Below are 17,420 nucleotides of genomic sequence, written 5' to 3'. Positions count from 1 at the left end.
GGGTAGGGTTGGGTGTTTGTAGGCTCCCAATAGCTCTGTTTATGAGTTCCATAATGATGGACTCCATGGCCTTGCAGATCAGACTTATTAGGCTTATAAGACAATAGTTCCCATGGTCTGTTGTGCACCAACACTTGTGGAGTGTGCCAAATGTTGCTGTAACCCATTCAACAGTTTCATATCCGGTACAGACGGTGAGTCTCAACAGACTGTTCAGGTGCAGGGTCTGTTTGTTTTGGAGTTCACATATGACACAGCCAGGGACACTATGTCATCCCATAGACACCGTGTTTTTAGGTTTGGATAGAGCTGTTTAACCATTGTATATGTGATTTCTGGCTTTTCACAATCTTCAGGTATGGTAATGAGCCCTTTTGTCAGTGAGGGGGGGGGGGGTAAATATGTATGTACCTGTCTGACAAGATGTTGGCAATGTCAGTCATGTACATGTATTCATTTACACTTTGCACTGACTCAGAACATATATGAGTTTACATTGATATTTATGACATAACGAGAGAAAGCTTCATGGTTCTCATTGGCAATATTTTTGCCAGAACATGGCTTGGATAATGTTAGTTGTGCTCATTGTTTCTTGATGAAACTGATCTGAGATTTATTAATCTTCTTTGGATTTTCACTTTCTTTGAACAACTTAAGTACTTGTAGTACATGGTTTGATTATGACAGGGGTCCAATATATTATATGGGTCTGTTTTCATATCACTATGTGCGCAAGGCAGGATTGGTGAATAGTGACAAGTGTCTGGAGTAAGAACTGCAACTGCCAGATATGTGTGGCCCACTGCTGTACTCAGACATGGCCTAAGTGTGTGAGGATGCCCAGTATGACCTTTCAGTATGTTGTTGACTGACATTTGCTTCATTTGTTTAAGTGTGTGAGCAAGCCCTGTATGATCTTTCAGTATGTTGCTGACTGAAATTTGCTAAATTTGTGTAAGTGTGTGAGCATGCCCACTATGGGCATATATACTATATGTGTGTGAAAAATCAAGTTGTTTTTTACTTCAGGGCTCACCTTTGTGTTGTACATCAACAGGAAGCACGCTGTGCCTGCAGGGCTTCCATGAGTCAATTTGCATAGACTTATCAACATTTCTACATACAGGGGGGACAGCTATTATTTGTACATTTCTACCCAGGGGGGGCACACCTGATTGTTACTGTGGGTGTACATAGGATGAGGGGTACACCTGACACTTATACACATTTGCTAGGCCTGCACTGCTATGTCAGGTACTCCATTTCAGTCTGTACTGTTGCCTATCGTACTGGCTTGAGGCATACCACTGTACTACAGACCTTAGCTTCCAATTACACACATATTAGTTTGTGACTTCATAGCCTACCCAACCCACATCACACTGCCTGGCCTGCTGTTATCTGTCTGCATAGGTCTGGGGGGAGGTTACTCATATGCCTCTTCAGAGGGCATGATACAGCATTTGTTTGTGTTTGCATTTGTCTACAATTGTCCTTCTGGCTGTGACTGTTACGTATATAACCCCCCAACTGGTATGTGTGAGTGACTTATGTTGTGTCTGTGCCAGTGAAATGCTGTCATAGCTTAGTGGTTCAGTACAGTGACTATAGTGCACAGTATCCTGAATTCAAGCCTTGTCACTGCTTATTTATTTTCCTGCTGGGCAGACCTGACTGGTTAAGGAACAGTAAAGTGGGTGTGAGCGTGTTTACCCGACTTTGCTCGACTTTGCCCAACATTGCCTGACTTTGCCCGATGTTGCCCGACATTGCGCTGGTTAGCGCGGTGCACAGCTATGCGCAATTGGATTTAAATATGCTCAATAATGGTAAAATGTGCTTAGCAGTGCTTTATATTGCTTAAAATAGGGCACTCATGCCTCAGGTGGTGCTGCAGGGCTGCCTATGTCAGATGCACATAGTATACTCCCTATACATGTTTGCAAACATGTAGTGTCAAGTTAGGCATCTCTTTTACTGTATGTGTGAGTCAGAGAGAGGTGTCATTTCCAGGGTTCCTACTAAGTCAGTGTATGTGCTATGCATTGCCTCTTTGCCAAAGCCAGGGCATACTGGGCACACCTCCTTCTGCCTACTAGGGCAGGCACAGGTTGTTCCTCCTCTGAGTCACGCTGTGCCTGTGCAGGCCTTGGCAATGGTGGGGAGCTGTTTGGCCCTGCCCCATGCTGTTTCTGCTGCAGCTGTTTCCACAGGATCATATTGTGTTGCATGGCACATACCATAACAATTTGGGTACATGTAGTTGGTGAGTACAGCAAGGCTCCACCAGATGTGTCCAGGCACTGGAATCGTGACTTGAGCATCCCAAACACGCACTCAGTTATGTTTCTTGTTTGTGCGTGTGCCTCATTATGGAGTTCTTGTTCAGGTGTGTGTGCAATTCTGATGGGTGTCATCATTCACGGCTCCAGTGCATATCCAGCATCCCACACTAGGTGACCATCAGGGATGTCCCCATTGGCAAATCTCTGGTACAGCTGCGTCAGTTGCCAGATGTGGGAATCGTGATAGCTTCCAGGGCAGCCAGCACACACATTCATTATTATGCCCTGGGCATTGTACATGACCTGGCAGTTGATGGAGGGGAAGCCCTTACGGTTGATGTAGACCCTACCTCACTCACTGGGTGGTGCTTTGATGCATATGTGCGTGCAGTCTATTGCACCCAATACCTCAGGGTATTCTGCTATTTGGTGGAAAAGATGCATATTGCTGGCCAATGCCTCACGGGAATTGGGGAAATATACGTGGTCACTGACATGTGCTGACATGGCATCCAGGAACTGGTGGAGTACCCTGGATGCTGATGCCTGTGAAATCCCCATCATATCACCAGTTGGTCTTTGGAAGGTACCTGTAGCTATTATTCCTATGCCAACACATACCTTGGTATCCACTGGGATGGGTTCCCCTCTGATGGTTCTGTGTGTGAAGTGTGGCCAGCACAGCTCAACAATTTGCTGTAGGAGGTCTTTGTCCACCCTATAGTGCTCCACTATCTCCAGCTCATGTTGCCCCCGGTAGGTTACCCTGGGTATGTACACTCTTCTCCGTCTCCTCACTGTGGGTTGCTCAGCAGCATTCACAACATCACCACCCTCAGCACCTTGCACATGTTGGTTTATGATAGCAAGAGCAGCCTGTAGCATTTTGTCTGACTTAAAATTTTTCAGCTTTCCCTCTTTGTATACTGCAGTGTTGCTGAGTTCTTGGGAAAAAACAGGGGGGAATGCTGTTTGCAGAGTTTAAAGTGCTGGGCTGGGCTGGGCTAGTCTACTGCCTGTGTAATTGGCTGATTCTGATATATTTCATCTGGCAGCTCTCCTAGTTCTCCTTGGTTAACTTCCTACTACTTCTTTTCCTTCCTTTTGCCTTTCTGTTTCCGCCTGGGGAGAAGCGCCATGTAAACAAGCGCAAATGCACGCACACGCTGTGTGCATGTTTGCAAGGAGTTTCCTCTCTTTTGTGCACCTTTGGTTTGAGGTTTTCAAATAGGACAACTGTAGGCACACCTCTTGCAATCCTGAGCAACTCAAAGCAAACATAAGCCACTGTGCTCCAATTAGCTTACAGCCTGTTTGACACACCCCCTCATGATGTCACTTATATTCTACTCTACTACTCACCTACTCCTGCTCTTACACTCTTCGGACATGGCTCACATGCTGGGGAAAATTGGGATTCACTATCCTTATCCTCATTTGCACAGGATTGCCTACTAATGCATGGTTACATCTCTGACATTGAGCTACCCCCTCTTAGCAACCACTACTCAGTGACCATGCTGTCTTCAGCCTGCCATTCACCTGCATGGCAGAATAAGCTTTTTAGTGAAAATGCCTATTTTTGTTTTTTTTTTAATTATTTTCTTGTTTTTATAAGCGCCGCAAGTTTGCACGGTGCTGCGTATGCTTAAACATCAGAGATCGGGGAAAACAAAAGTTAGATTTTTATATTTTTAAACATTTATAAATGCCAATGGCCTTGTATTTGGCCACTGGCATGCTTCCTCAACTGTATGCATCCTTTATTTGGAGCTGTCATAGCTCCGTTTAGCTATTTGTAGAATGGTACTTTGTTACCAATGGAGTACATTTCTGCAGATAACACTAATCTTCCACGGACAGGTTAGTGTTTCCTGGATCACAAATTTACCTCATTTGCATAGCTTTCACCAGCAAATGAGGTAATCTGCAAACCATGACGCTGTCCGTGCAAGAGTAGCTTTAGCAGGTCTTGTGCACGACCCTGCCAGCTGTTCCTGGATCGCACGGCAGACATATTGCCTGTTTGACGTCTTACACTACTCTACAACTCCATGCATGCTTTGTAAATCTGGCCCATGATGTCAGCAGCATTTTGTTCACTCAGCTGAAAGCTTTCATACGAGGGTAAGCAGTTCTGTCTGTGCTATTTGACTGCAAAAATACTAAGGAAAACATTAAATTTATGACAATATAAATAAATCTTCCCTGGGATTCAGAGAACTTCATGTAGGCTTCACACAAAGCCCACACAGAGTTTGAATGTGTGAGCGGTGATGTGCAGAGAGGAGCAGCGCTAGTTACATATGCATGCTGTGCACTGTGTTTAAACATAAATAAGCACTGTTAGTTACATATGCATGCTGTGCACTGTGTTTAAACATAAATAAGCACTGTTTTGTGGCTGGCAACAGTCTTGCTGGGCAGCTAACCATGTAAGGCAACATGGCTAGCAATCTTGTTTACATCAGAGCACAGTCTATCAGCGTGTTTGTGCGGAACACCACACTGATCACCAGGACTTAACATATAAGTTTCCATAGCTCTCAATCTCTTAGTGCAAAAAATCTGGACAAAGCCCAACATAATGGGGAACAATGACACAGAAATAGGGACAGATTCTACATATTTGCGTGTTTAAACTTAGAAATGTGCTAGAATAACAAAGTTTGTGTTAAGATATATTTTTGAGGGATTTGAAGTCTGAAACTCAAATGTATATAATTATTTCCTGACATCAGTCCTGAAATCATCCCAGTGATATGGCAGAAAATCACAAATTTTATAAGGAACAGACCAAAAAATATAATAAAAAATCTGGACATACTGTGAAAATCTGGACAGTTGAGAGGTATGATATGTATATGGTCCAAACACGTACAGGGCAGTGTATACAGTGCAGAGTACTGTGAAATCCCATTCTTGGCATTCTGTACCGATGTTGTGTAAATGATCTTTAAGGGTACATAGACTGCCATGTAAAATAAACACTCGGTGGAAGTGTGTGTATTGATTAGGGACACAGATGAATTGTAGGAATGAGCACAGAGAAAGAGGACAGGTGAAACAACCTAATGTACAGCAGATGAGGACATGTCAGTGGAAGAGGGTTGCAGCAGTAACACCAATCGCATATCAGTATGGAACAATAGGGACTGTACAGTGAAAATGTTTTTAATGTGACTATCACACAAGGTGACATAACAATGGGGAGGATGTCTTGTGCGATAAGCATTCCTACATAAACAATGCAGAGGACATCTTTCAGGGATCTGACATACAACTGGGGTAGGCTGCATATTGTGAAGCTGTGCAAACTGATTTGCCTGAATATGAGTGTAATTTCAGCAGAGGTGTCCAGCAAATGGGACACAGGTAAAGTCTTATGGACATCATTAAAGGAAGCACACACAGTCATGGACAATATCATAATAAAACCACCAGTAATCCCATGTCTGTGACATAACATATGTGATTTAGAGTGATTAGAGATGGTTCTGCACAAACACACTTTTACAAGTGTTATGACATGTCTGCACTCTATGACGGTAATCATGCACACTGTCCTGACAATGTAACATCTGCTGGAGGTGTTAGGAGGGACACTGTTATACCTGTATGTGACATTATGATCAATACAGGCTAGTTGACTGGTGTGCATACCATATATATATATATATATATATATATATATATATATATATATATATATATATAGCACATTCCACAGTGTCACAAATGTTACCCATGCCATTAATGTTGACAAACAGCTATGTGTCTACTTTGTGCATCACCAGAACAGGCATCAGACATGCATGTGGTGTAAAAACTTGATGGAGTTTCTGCACCATCAGACAGTAATGTTTATGCCACAAAAAGAATATCAAGGTATGGCCAATAAGATGTGTGACAGCTCACTGTGGCAAAGGTGGTACACTCCAGTTACACATCACTGAAAGATGTGTAATGAGGTACATGAAGAAGGGTGCATTGTACTCAGTTATTGGTGTGATTAAGGCTTTGCACTCTGGAGGTATTATGGCCTTTGATGTGGATGGCCTTCACATACTCAGTAGTTGTGTTACATACAAAGGAGTAGTCAGCACTGTGGCCAGATGTTGATGGATGTTCCACATACCACCTACACCAGGACACAGGTCACATACTTATTGGTCTGATTATAGGGTGTGATGTCTACATTATACTGAGTTGTGTGTTTGTTTTCCTGATGTAACAAATTCCACCATCTTTTTGTGTCATTGCAGGTGTTGCCATGGCCGTGGCAGCAGTCTTTGATGTGTGTTGATACTGTCTGTATTTTACTAATATCACAGCTGGAGTCAATGATTGCTCACAATCTGTCCTTCAGACAGCTGTTTAGACACAGGACATGTATATCTTTGTGATGTCTGTGACTTAAATAATGGACAAGAAAGAACCTAAGAGACAGCCTTGATGTACAGACATGATCACTGGACCTGAGATATACTTCACTTCACACGTCAACATATTTCAATGCCATGTATGTGATACAGTAGTTTCCCCACTTGGTGATATAGGTGTTTATAGTCACATCTGACAGTGTTGCATGAATACCTCAGTGTGGATTTGTGTCATATGCCTTGGGATTTTCAAGTTCAAAAGGATGATGGGGTTGTCATGCATGCCCTCGATGACCTCTTTGAGGACATCTAACTGATGTAACAGACATGATGCAGCATTAACAACTGACTGGTCGGTTACACATAGTGTGGATATTACTAGTGTCCATTTAGTAAAAGGTCCATGATGAGATGTTAGTCTACCTCACAGATGAGAAGAGTCAGGATGTGTCTATACATGCATGCATGCATCGGGTGCTGTCCCCCCAACTCAGATGGATGCATGTTGATGTACAGCTTTCTACGGGAACATAGTCTGCATGGAGGGTGTATTGAAGTATATTCAACCATGTCATGAAGGTGTATTTGCTAAATCACACAAAAGGCAATCTGTGATGTTGTCACAGCCCACTGATTCTGTGTGATAGGCCTGGATGAAGGTAAGGTAAGACAGTGCATACTGACTATCCTAATCTGGCCTAGGATTTGGACACAATTCCCCATGCAGATATCATTGAGAAACTCTCCCAGCTGGGGGTCAACCCTTATGTCACTAGATGGGTAACCAATTGGCTCACTGACACAACACATACTGTGAAAGTTGGTGAATCAACCTGTACCAGTACACCTGTCACCACTGGCAAACCCCAGGGATCTGTGCTTGGCCCTTTACTGTTTGAAATCTATTTCTTGACAGCTCACATTAAAGTATACAGTCTTTGGCTTACTGTGTTTGCTGATTCTTGCATACTGGGTGCAATAGTGCACCTATGATGATAGCATACCGCAGGTGGGGCTAACACAGACAAATGATTAGTGACAAACTACACAGTCTACAAATACATGCAAAAATGTGATTTTATTTTGACCTTCTGCAAAGTGGAACTTCCTGCTAATCACAGCATTGACAACAGTCCTGCTATGCTGAAACCCAGTGATGCAAGCAGAGAAAACACACATACAGTGGATATAAAAAGTGTACACACCCCCTGTTAAAATGCCAGTTTTTGCGATATAAAAAAATGAGACCACAATGAATCATTTCAAAACTTTTCCCACCTTTAATGTGACCTATAACCTGTAGAATTCAATTGAAAATAAATCTGTTAGGGGAAAAAATATAAAAAATGTACAATAAGCTGGTTGCATAAGTGTGCACATCCTTAAACTAATAATTTGTTGAAGCACCTTTTGGTTTAATTACAACATTCAGTCTTCCTGGGTACACACCTGCCATCAATTAAAGAGACTCTGATTAACCCCAAATAAAGTTCAGCTGTCCTAGTAGGATTTTCCTGACAGTTACTCAGTTGCCTGCTACAGCAAAAGCCATGGTTCGCAGAGAGCTTACAAAGCATCAAAGGGATCTCATTGTTGAAAGGTATCAGTCAGAAGAAGGATACAAAATCTTTCCACAGCTTTGGATATACCATGGAACACAGTGAAGACAGTCATCAAAAAGTGGAGAAAATATGGGACAACAGTGATGTTGCAAAAAACTGGATGTCCTTCCAAATTTGATGAAAAGACAAGACAAAAACTGGTCAGGGAGGCTGCCAAGAGACCTACAGCAACACTGAAGGAGCTGCAGGAATTTCTGGCAAGTACTGGTTGTGTACTACATGTAACAACAATCTCCCATATTCTCCATATGTCTAGACTATGGGGTAGGGTTGCAAGATGGAAGCTTTTTCTTACACAGAAAAACATCCAGACCTGGCTAAAATTTGCAAAACAATACATCAAGTCTCCCAAAAGCATGTAGGAAAATGTGTTATGGTCTGATGAGACCAAGGTTGAACTTTTTGGGCACAATTCCAAAAGGTACTTTTAGGGCTAAAACAACACTTTACATCACCAAAAGAACACCATCCCCACGGTGAAGCATGGTGGTGGTGGCAGTATCATGCTTTGGGGTTGCTTTTCTTCAGCTGGAACTGGGGCTTTAGTAAAGGGGGAGGGAATTATGAACAATTCCAAATACCAGTCACTTTTGGCCCAAAACCTTCAGGCATCTGCTAGAAAGCTGAAGATGAAGAGAAATTCTACCTTTCAACATGACAATGACCCCAAGCATACATTGAAATCAATAAAAGAATGGCTTCAGCAGAAGAAAATTAAAGTTTTGGAATGGCCCAGCCAGAGCCCAGACCTAAATCGAATAGAAAACCTGTGGGGTGACCTGAAGAGGGCTGTGCACAACAGATGCCCTCACAATCTGACAGATTTGGAGTGTTTTTGCAAGGAAGAGTGGGCAAATATTGCCAAATCACGATGTGCCATGCTGATAGACACCTACCCAAGAAGACTGAATGCTGTAATTAAATGAAAAGGTGCTTCAACAAAGTATTAGTTTAAGGGTGTGCACACTTATGCAACCAGTTTATTGTACTTTTTTATTTTTTATATTTTTCCCCCTGACAAATTTGTTTGTTTTTCAATTGAATTGTACAGGTTATAGGTCACATTAAAGGTGGGAAAAGTTTTGAAATGATTTATTGTGGTCTCATTTTTTTATATCACAAAAAATGGCGTTTTAACAGGGGGGTGTACACTTTTTATATCCACTGTACATAGCAATCTGAACTTCAACCACCAAGTGTCCACACTGGTATTGAAAGCCTATGTTGTGCAACTGATACTAACCCTCTGCAATAAGTAATTTTGCCTAAAGTCCTGCAAGGTTGTTAGAACATGCTCCCTTGCCAGGACAGCCAGCAGCCATACCTTTCTTAACTCTTCATCCCCCATTCTTGTTCCTCTTCTAGTCTCCTAATTAACACCAGACCTTCCCCTTCTTTTTTACTCCCAGTCCAGGGATCTCCCACCATGGAGCCACTGCTGTAAATATAGCATTTGACCACTAGGTGGCACCCTATGCCTACCCTTAACTTATTTTAACTTCTTTTTACTTTTTGTTTCTTTTAGCATAGTTGAAAGTTATTTTTTGTTTAGCTTCAGCCCCACTCTATCCTTCAATTTCCTTGTGAATCACTCTATTCCTTTCCCCACTATCACTATTATAACATCCCTTACCCCCTTACATACCTCGCCCTGAACTTACCTTCAGCAATCAACACTCCACTGATTGGTTCTCATTTATCTTCTTCCTTCCCCTTGACTCTACCCTCTCCATTCACCCTGCTGGCTCACTCTGGTCCCCTACCCTGCCTCCATATCCCACCCGCCCCAGTGGTGCTACATTTAAAGGACTTAGCCACACCCTCACTTCTCAGAACCAGTCAACAAAGTCCTAATCCTTAAAGTGGCATATACTTAATTATACACCCAACTTACAAATTATAAGCTACCTTATTTTACCTCCTTATATTCTAGCCAAAGTACAAGACTCCTAAATGCCACCACTACCTACTTCAATATATCTAAAGTTACTGCTATTTTCCCTCCTACCTCTTTTTACTATACCTTATTTACTCACCACCTATGAACATCAGAACTATCTAGGATTTCACTACCTTAGAGGGCAAACCTCTACACCAATCAGGCCAAACTTTCAAAACCAAGTAAACAAACCTTGCTCACCTAACTACTTATTTGCAAAATATCACTGACTCATTCACATCAGCTATATCAACCCAAGAGCCAGGAAATGCCAGAACCTAATAAGTAAACTCCTAAAACTTATATTCAGGATACAATACAACCTCTTAATAGATGGGGACATACATCCAAACCCTGGCCCAACCTCTATCAATAACCCAAACCTTTATACTACAACTCCCACTAATTTACAAAAACTAAATAGACCCCCCCAACTCACTCCTGATTGCCCACCTGAACATCAGAAGTATAAATAATAAGGTTCCCCAGCTACATGCCCTCTTAAATGTCCATTCAATTGACATTCTATGTCTTACCGAAACATGGCTAAAACCATCAACACAAGACAATGAAGTCATACCACCCCGGTTATAATATCATAAGACTTGATCAAAAAGCTAGGAAGGGTGGGGTAGTAACTGTCCTATACAAATCCGGACTACAGGTGACCACAGAAGCCTCTCAACCACCACAAGAAAGTAATGCTGAAATTCTTATTTCTAAGATCCAACTCATAAATGTAAATTCATTTATGTCATCTGTGTCTATATTCCCCCAGGTAATAAAACTAACACCCTTGAGGACATCCTATGCTGGTTGTCTACTATCTATCCCCAAGAAGCCATAGTCCTTAGCGATTTTAATATCAACTGGAAGAACTGTTCCTCTGAACACCTTACTACCCATATTAACCTATATGGCTTTACTAAACCATTACCTCCCCCACTAGGATCAGCAAACCCAACAACAAAGAAAGTACTTTAGACTGGATTCTCATTAATAGCATCCCCAAATATACAAAGTAGGGGCCCTTCCTGATGATATAAGTGGCCACTTTCTCTGCAGATGCAGCACAGAGGGGTGAAGTGGCATTGTGTGGAGGTAACCGTAGCATTGTAGAGCCGCTCACTGTCACTTGGCATTGGTATGTGATGCCAAACTCCAAAAAAACATAGACCAAAAAGTGAAGGGATCAATTTTTCTGGTACTTATGTGTGTTGTGTGTGACTCTATTTTTGGACCAGATTAAAGGTGTTAAAATGAGGTAGATAAGAAAGTGGTGAAATAGGGAGCAAGCAGGGGGAAAACAAAGGGAACGCAATACAGGAATGTGCAGGAGGGAGGTAGGAAAGAACCATAGCTATCCATTTCTTCAACAGTAAAAACTGAAAAAATGTGTAGAATATTAGCTGAATTTGGACTGTCACCTCCAGAGAGAGGGGTGACAACAATGTAATCATGTTGTATAGCCAGTTACACTGAATGAAGTCTGTCAAGAAGACACGTGCAAAATGGAGAGCTATGTATTGGACAATATTTTTGTGTGGGATAGGTGCCCATTTTTTATAATTCAGTAAGAGAGGAAAGGTGAGTAAGGGACATGGTATTTCTGGGTCAGCTAAGTTGGGTAGGTGAGGAAGCAAATGCAAGCAAACAAGACAAACAAGACTCAGGGACAGTGAGCAACACAAAAGGTTGGGGGACACCATGATTGGGGTGAGGGAGGGGACAACACAAGGTCATGCCTGTCAAACATGGAGACAATGAGAATCGAGTCCTCACCCACTGGACTGTCATCACTGTCCCCTTACTCCACTGGTGGCTGGAGTGCTTGACATCTTCTCCTCCTATGTACTATGAGGAAGAGCACAGTCTCCATCAGGTGTAGGGGTACACCAATAGTGCAGTGCCTGACCCTATGCACCAATCCTGGCATCTCCTGGCAGATGACAAAATCCCCACCTCTGCTACTACTTCTGTAGGGTACCACTGCACCAGCTGCTGGGACAGTACTACCTGAGGGTGCAGCTAGTGCAGGAGCAGCAGAGGCAGTGCTTCCAGGTTGGGTCCCACATCTGCTGGCCATCGGTGCTGAAGCAGGTGAAGCAGGGGCAGGCTGATCTACTGGGGCTGGACTACCTCACTGTGCCGTGTAGCATTCAGTAATTTGGTATACATGGATGACATGGTGACATTATGATGACACATAATAGAAAATAAAAAAGAGAGATAAGGGTTGTGGTGGGACGAAAAAAAAGAGATAAAATTAGTACCATCATATGCAGCATACAATGCATTAACACAATTGTACAACTATTTTATCTGAAGTATTGCATCAAAGTATACATCCTAACAAATACACACTATACCTACAGATTACTAAAAGTAATCCTTGAAATGTGCATATACTGCATATATGTGTGTTCCAATTATATAGATTACAGTTAACAGCAGGGCTTTTATGCCACTTGTATATAGTTTAATTTAATGTAACTATTATTAAAGAAATGTAGTACGGTGTAGTTGTGACTCATTTTATTTGAACCCAGAACTTCTGACTACAGCCTTATATTCGAATCCTAAAGTTGATTTGTGCTATAGGCTAATGCATGCATACTTGCTTTTACTGTTAGGATATGCATGCTCAGTTTTCTATGATTGTATAAAAACCCCCAAAATCTATCTTTAACTTGTAAGGCTACACTAATACCTTTCTTGTGCTACATACATACCACGTGCTTCCCTCAGTCTCTCCATTTGAGCAGCATGAGCATGTCTATTGAACTCTATGTCAGCATTAGCTGGGGAAAGAACAGAAAAGAACAGAATAACATTATGCATACCAGTCTTGTCTATATTTAACTTTCTATGTATTACAAATACTCTCTTACTATCATATTTATACAGCTGTGGGATGGCCACAGTCTCAAATTTAGTCAACCAACATTTGAGGGTATCTCTTTTGTGCCTCTGGAGGTCATTAAAATGATGCTTACATTGTTCACCAGTATGTGAGATGCAGGTCACACTGGATGCAGCCTTAGCCAAACTACTCCACACCTCAGACTTGTACCAGGAGCCAGAATAGTCTCCTTGCTTTGCCATTGGCTGTGGCACTTTACCAGGAGTCCAATAAATATCCTGAACTCCTGGACACCCCCACCTCTTTGCCCTAAACTGGGCAGCTTCTCCACTAACTCCAGACATGTATAACACCTGACCTAGAGCAATGGAAACTAATGCTTTCCCACTAATTCCAGTTGTCACATTTACTGGTAGTGTGCAAATCCGAGAAATGATGTCAGCCATGTTTACATGATGTTAAGCAAAGAGCAGCAGTGCCAAGCAGGGATGAAATTAATATTTGAAATAGGAAGGTTAATCTGACACTTGACCTTAGTTTGAGGAGTGTCTGCTGATGTACATAGCTTGGAAAGATATACTGAACATTGGAAGGTAACTGTTAGGTGAGTTAAGTTTGCAGACATGCACTGGGGGCATAAATGTCATGATCTGACACATTTGTTTTTGGCTTTATATATTGATAAAATTGAGTTTTAAAGTGTGGGATTCAAACCTAAGCATAAGAGACAAAATGTTCTCTTCCACAGCATTGATTTTCCATCTTTGCTGCAGAAGAAGTGCTGCTCAGACATAGGCAGGAATCATTCATAAATACAGCTAACAGTTTGAAGTGTTACACATGTATGCGAGCGATCTGACAAGGTTCTTGTATATAGATCCATTTGTGTATGTGTCTTATTTAACTGTGAAGGCCATCCAAGTCCAAATAGCAGAATTATACTTATAGAAATATAGTAGACAGTATACCCTGAGTCATACATCTGAAAACACAGTAAGAGTGTCTTATCCTACATATGATTCATATCAGCTTCACTGTCTAATTGAATGCATACATTTTCATTTATTGGCTGCTTGCATCCTGTCTGCAAGTATTTGATGACTGCAGGTTTTGTGGAACCTTGCTAACTGCTGGACAATGCCGCTTAGTGGCATTGAGTGATAGAAAAAAATTGCAACAATGTATCATTTTTGACATTTTCACTTTTACAGATGCCCTGTCTGCAGGTGCTCTGTCTGCTTCCTGTGTGGGCCACTTGTTTGGGTTTGTGCACTGCTAAGTATTGCATAAACGAGATAAGAACAGCCAAACCTGACATTCATTTTCTCAGTTTCCCTTGCTTGCACTAAGCTGCGCACTGAGCAAACACGGCCTAAAAAAGGGAAAAATTGTTGAAATGAAGAAAAGCAATCTATGAAATAAACACTGCAGAATGTTTGTCAGTACACATGAAATATTTCTACATACGTCTGGATTTGAACTCTCACTCCAATCAACCTTCAGAACACAGTAGGGATGCCTTATCACTCTTTGACACACAAATAACTTTGCAGCAGGGAACTGAAATCATTTTGCATACAACCAAATGCAATATCATCCACAGTATTAAGAAACCACAGAACAGTTATTTGTATGTGTATTAATTTTGGATGTAGCGCACTGAGTGTGTGATGCTTGCTTACATTTCCTGCCTTGATAAAATTACTTCTATATACTTTGTAAGTCTAACCTTACACACACACTGGAGGTACACACACACTGGAGGTAGGGTAGTCTGCTTTGCTGTTGTGCTTTCCTTCTTCCTCAGTTCACCAGAGCAGCCAAATAAGAGCCCGGGTCACACAATGGAATTTTATTCAAACAAATCATCGTTTTACTTCATCATTTTATTTCTTTGAATAAAATTCCATTGTGTGACCCGGGCTCTTATTTGGCTGCTCTGGTGAATTGTGGATTGTTTCTTGGTTTTAATTTCACGGCCATCTTTTTGTGGTTACTACTTTCCTTCTTCCTATCAATAAATCATTCACAGTTGCAATCCATTATCAACAAACACTGAGGGAGTGCCTGCACAATGTTTACATCTGCTACACAGAGCCAAACATTTTGGATTCAGCACATACAGTGAGTATTTCAGAACATGTACATGGACTGTACTGCAAGGATCCCCCAGACGTAACTAGGCACTAGAACCGTGACTTCAGTAGCCCAAATAAATGCTCTATGATATTTCTGGTTTGAGCGTGTCTCTTTATGGCATTCATGTGGGTGTGTGTGCATTTCTTATGGACGTCATCAGCCATGGATCCAGTGCATAGTCTGCATCCCCCAGTAAATGACCCTTTAGGGTATCCCCCCTAGCGAACATCTGATACAGTTGGGAGGTGTGCCAGATATGTGAGACATGGTAACTGCCTGAGTTGCCAGCACAAATGTTGAAGATGATTCTCTTGGCAATACACATGACCTTTCTATTTATGTTGAGCCTTCTCTGTTCCCTGGCTGATGTCTTAATTTCTACATGTGTGCAATCTATGGCACTCAGTCCTTCAGAGAAGTGTGCTACAAGGTAGAACTCCTGCATATTTCTTGCCCTGTCCTTTGGACTACAGGGAACATATATGTGGTCACTGTCATGTTACAGCATAGTATTTAGGAATTGATGGAGGATCCTTTATGCTGATGCCAGTGACACCCTCAGCATGTCCCTTGGTCTCTGAAAGGTACCTGTAGCTAAAATTCTAAGTGCTACACATACCTTTGCGTTAGAAAAATATGTATTAATGTATATGTTTAGTGCTTATTAGAAGCTAAAAGGGTTAACACATTTAATTCTATTTTATGTACAGCTTAATTCTGTATGAAATGATAAGATGCTTTTTCAAACTGCAGTATGCTTTCTGAAATTGCAAGATGCCCTCTGACCTAGTATTTGCTAGCACAGCAAAATTCATGTTTATGCCTTTTGGAAATGTACTGAGAAGCAGGTGATTATCTGCTAGGTCAGGAAAATGAATGAATAGTAAATGAATAGAACAATACTGTTTTCTGTAATGTGATTGAATATGAACAATCAGCCCTGTTCGTGTTATGAGAACATGCACAGCTGCGGAAAAGAAGAGATACATCAAACAAAGACTGCTTAAAGAAATGAACTGTAATCTGTACTTGCTTTGTGCTCGAATTAGCCATAGTACCTTGAATGGTAACATTGCATAGTGAGAAGTTGTATCTGACCGGTGGTCATCAAGGCCACGTTGTTTTTCTTAGGAAGTTTTTTTTGTAAACTTGATATGCCAGCAGAAAATCATGGACAAACAGCTGCTGTGAAATAATATTGAAAGAACTTGTGATTTATTACGTCAGCTTAGTAGGCAATACCTTGTAAGAAATGTATAAGAATAGCTTCACTTCCTGATTCTAGTTAGACAAACTCTGTATTAGCACGTTTTTGTCTTCTTGCTGCAAGATTAAAGTGCCTTAACCTGAACCTGCCATGTGTTGATCATTTTGAAGTTATTTTTCCTTTGAGAGATTGGTCCGCCGGACCGGAAACTCTCACTTCGCCTCAGGTCAGATGGACCAGGTGGCATGAAACCGTATGGGGAAGAAACCACATCGGTTCTTCTGCTTTGAAAGACCTCTGACTGAATTGTCATTGAAAAGAGGCCAGCCACTTTTCTGATCTGTGACTGGAGGACGAGTTGGTATAGGAACCAGAGACGGTCAATCACAGAGGCTCAGGTAAGGTGAGATTTACCTTTTTTCTGTTTTAGATCAGGGACTTGATTGGAAATATCTGTCAGGAGATTTGTTTTGTACAAGTCAGGGACAGAAAGATTGCAGTCTTGTCATAGATCAGGGAAACAGAATAGGTAAGACAGTTATTCTAGATAAAACTGTGAAACAGAAAATCGTGGTACCACGTGAGAATAAGAAGGGTTACGTAACATTTTTTAACAATCAGAACAATATGGGTAATAAGTGCATAAAAAGTTCCCAAGACCCACCGCTAACCAAAGATGCAAAATATATGCAATTACAGCATGCCAACAATGTTAGATACTACACAAAATGGGTTAATAAATATGAATTTAATGGAAAAATAGAAAAATCCTTGCTTATTAAACTTGTCAAACAGCTTAAAGCTGACGCAAAAGGTCAGGTAAAAAAGCAACATCAATTGGGTATTCCTCAGGCACACAGGTGGATTGAGGAAACAAACTGTAGGGAGCAAAAAAGTAATAATTCAAAAGCTATGTTTCTGGATAAAGAAGACAATAATTTGGTAATAGCATCAGCCCCTCCACCCCCTCCACTTCCTGC

This window comes from Protopterus annectens, chromosome 6.part0 (genome assembly GCF_019279795.1).
Source record: "Protopterus annectens isolate FY-2018-M chromosome 6.part0, PAN1.0, whole genome shotgun sequence".
Taxonomy (NCBI): Eukaryota; Metazoa; Chordata; order Ceratodontiformes; family Protopteridae; genus Protopterus; species Protopterus annectens.
Note: the sequence above shows the minus strand (reverse complement) of the source record.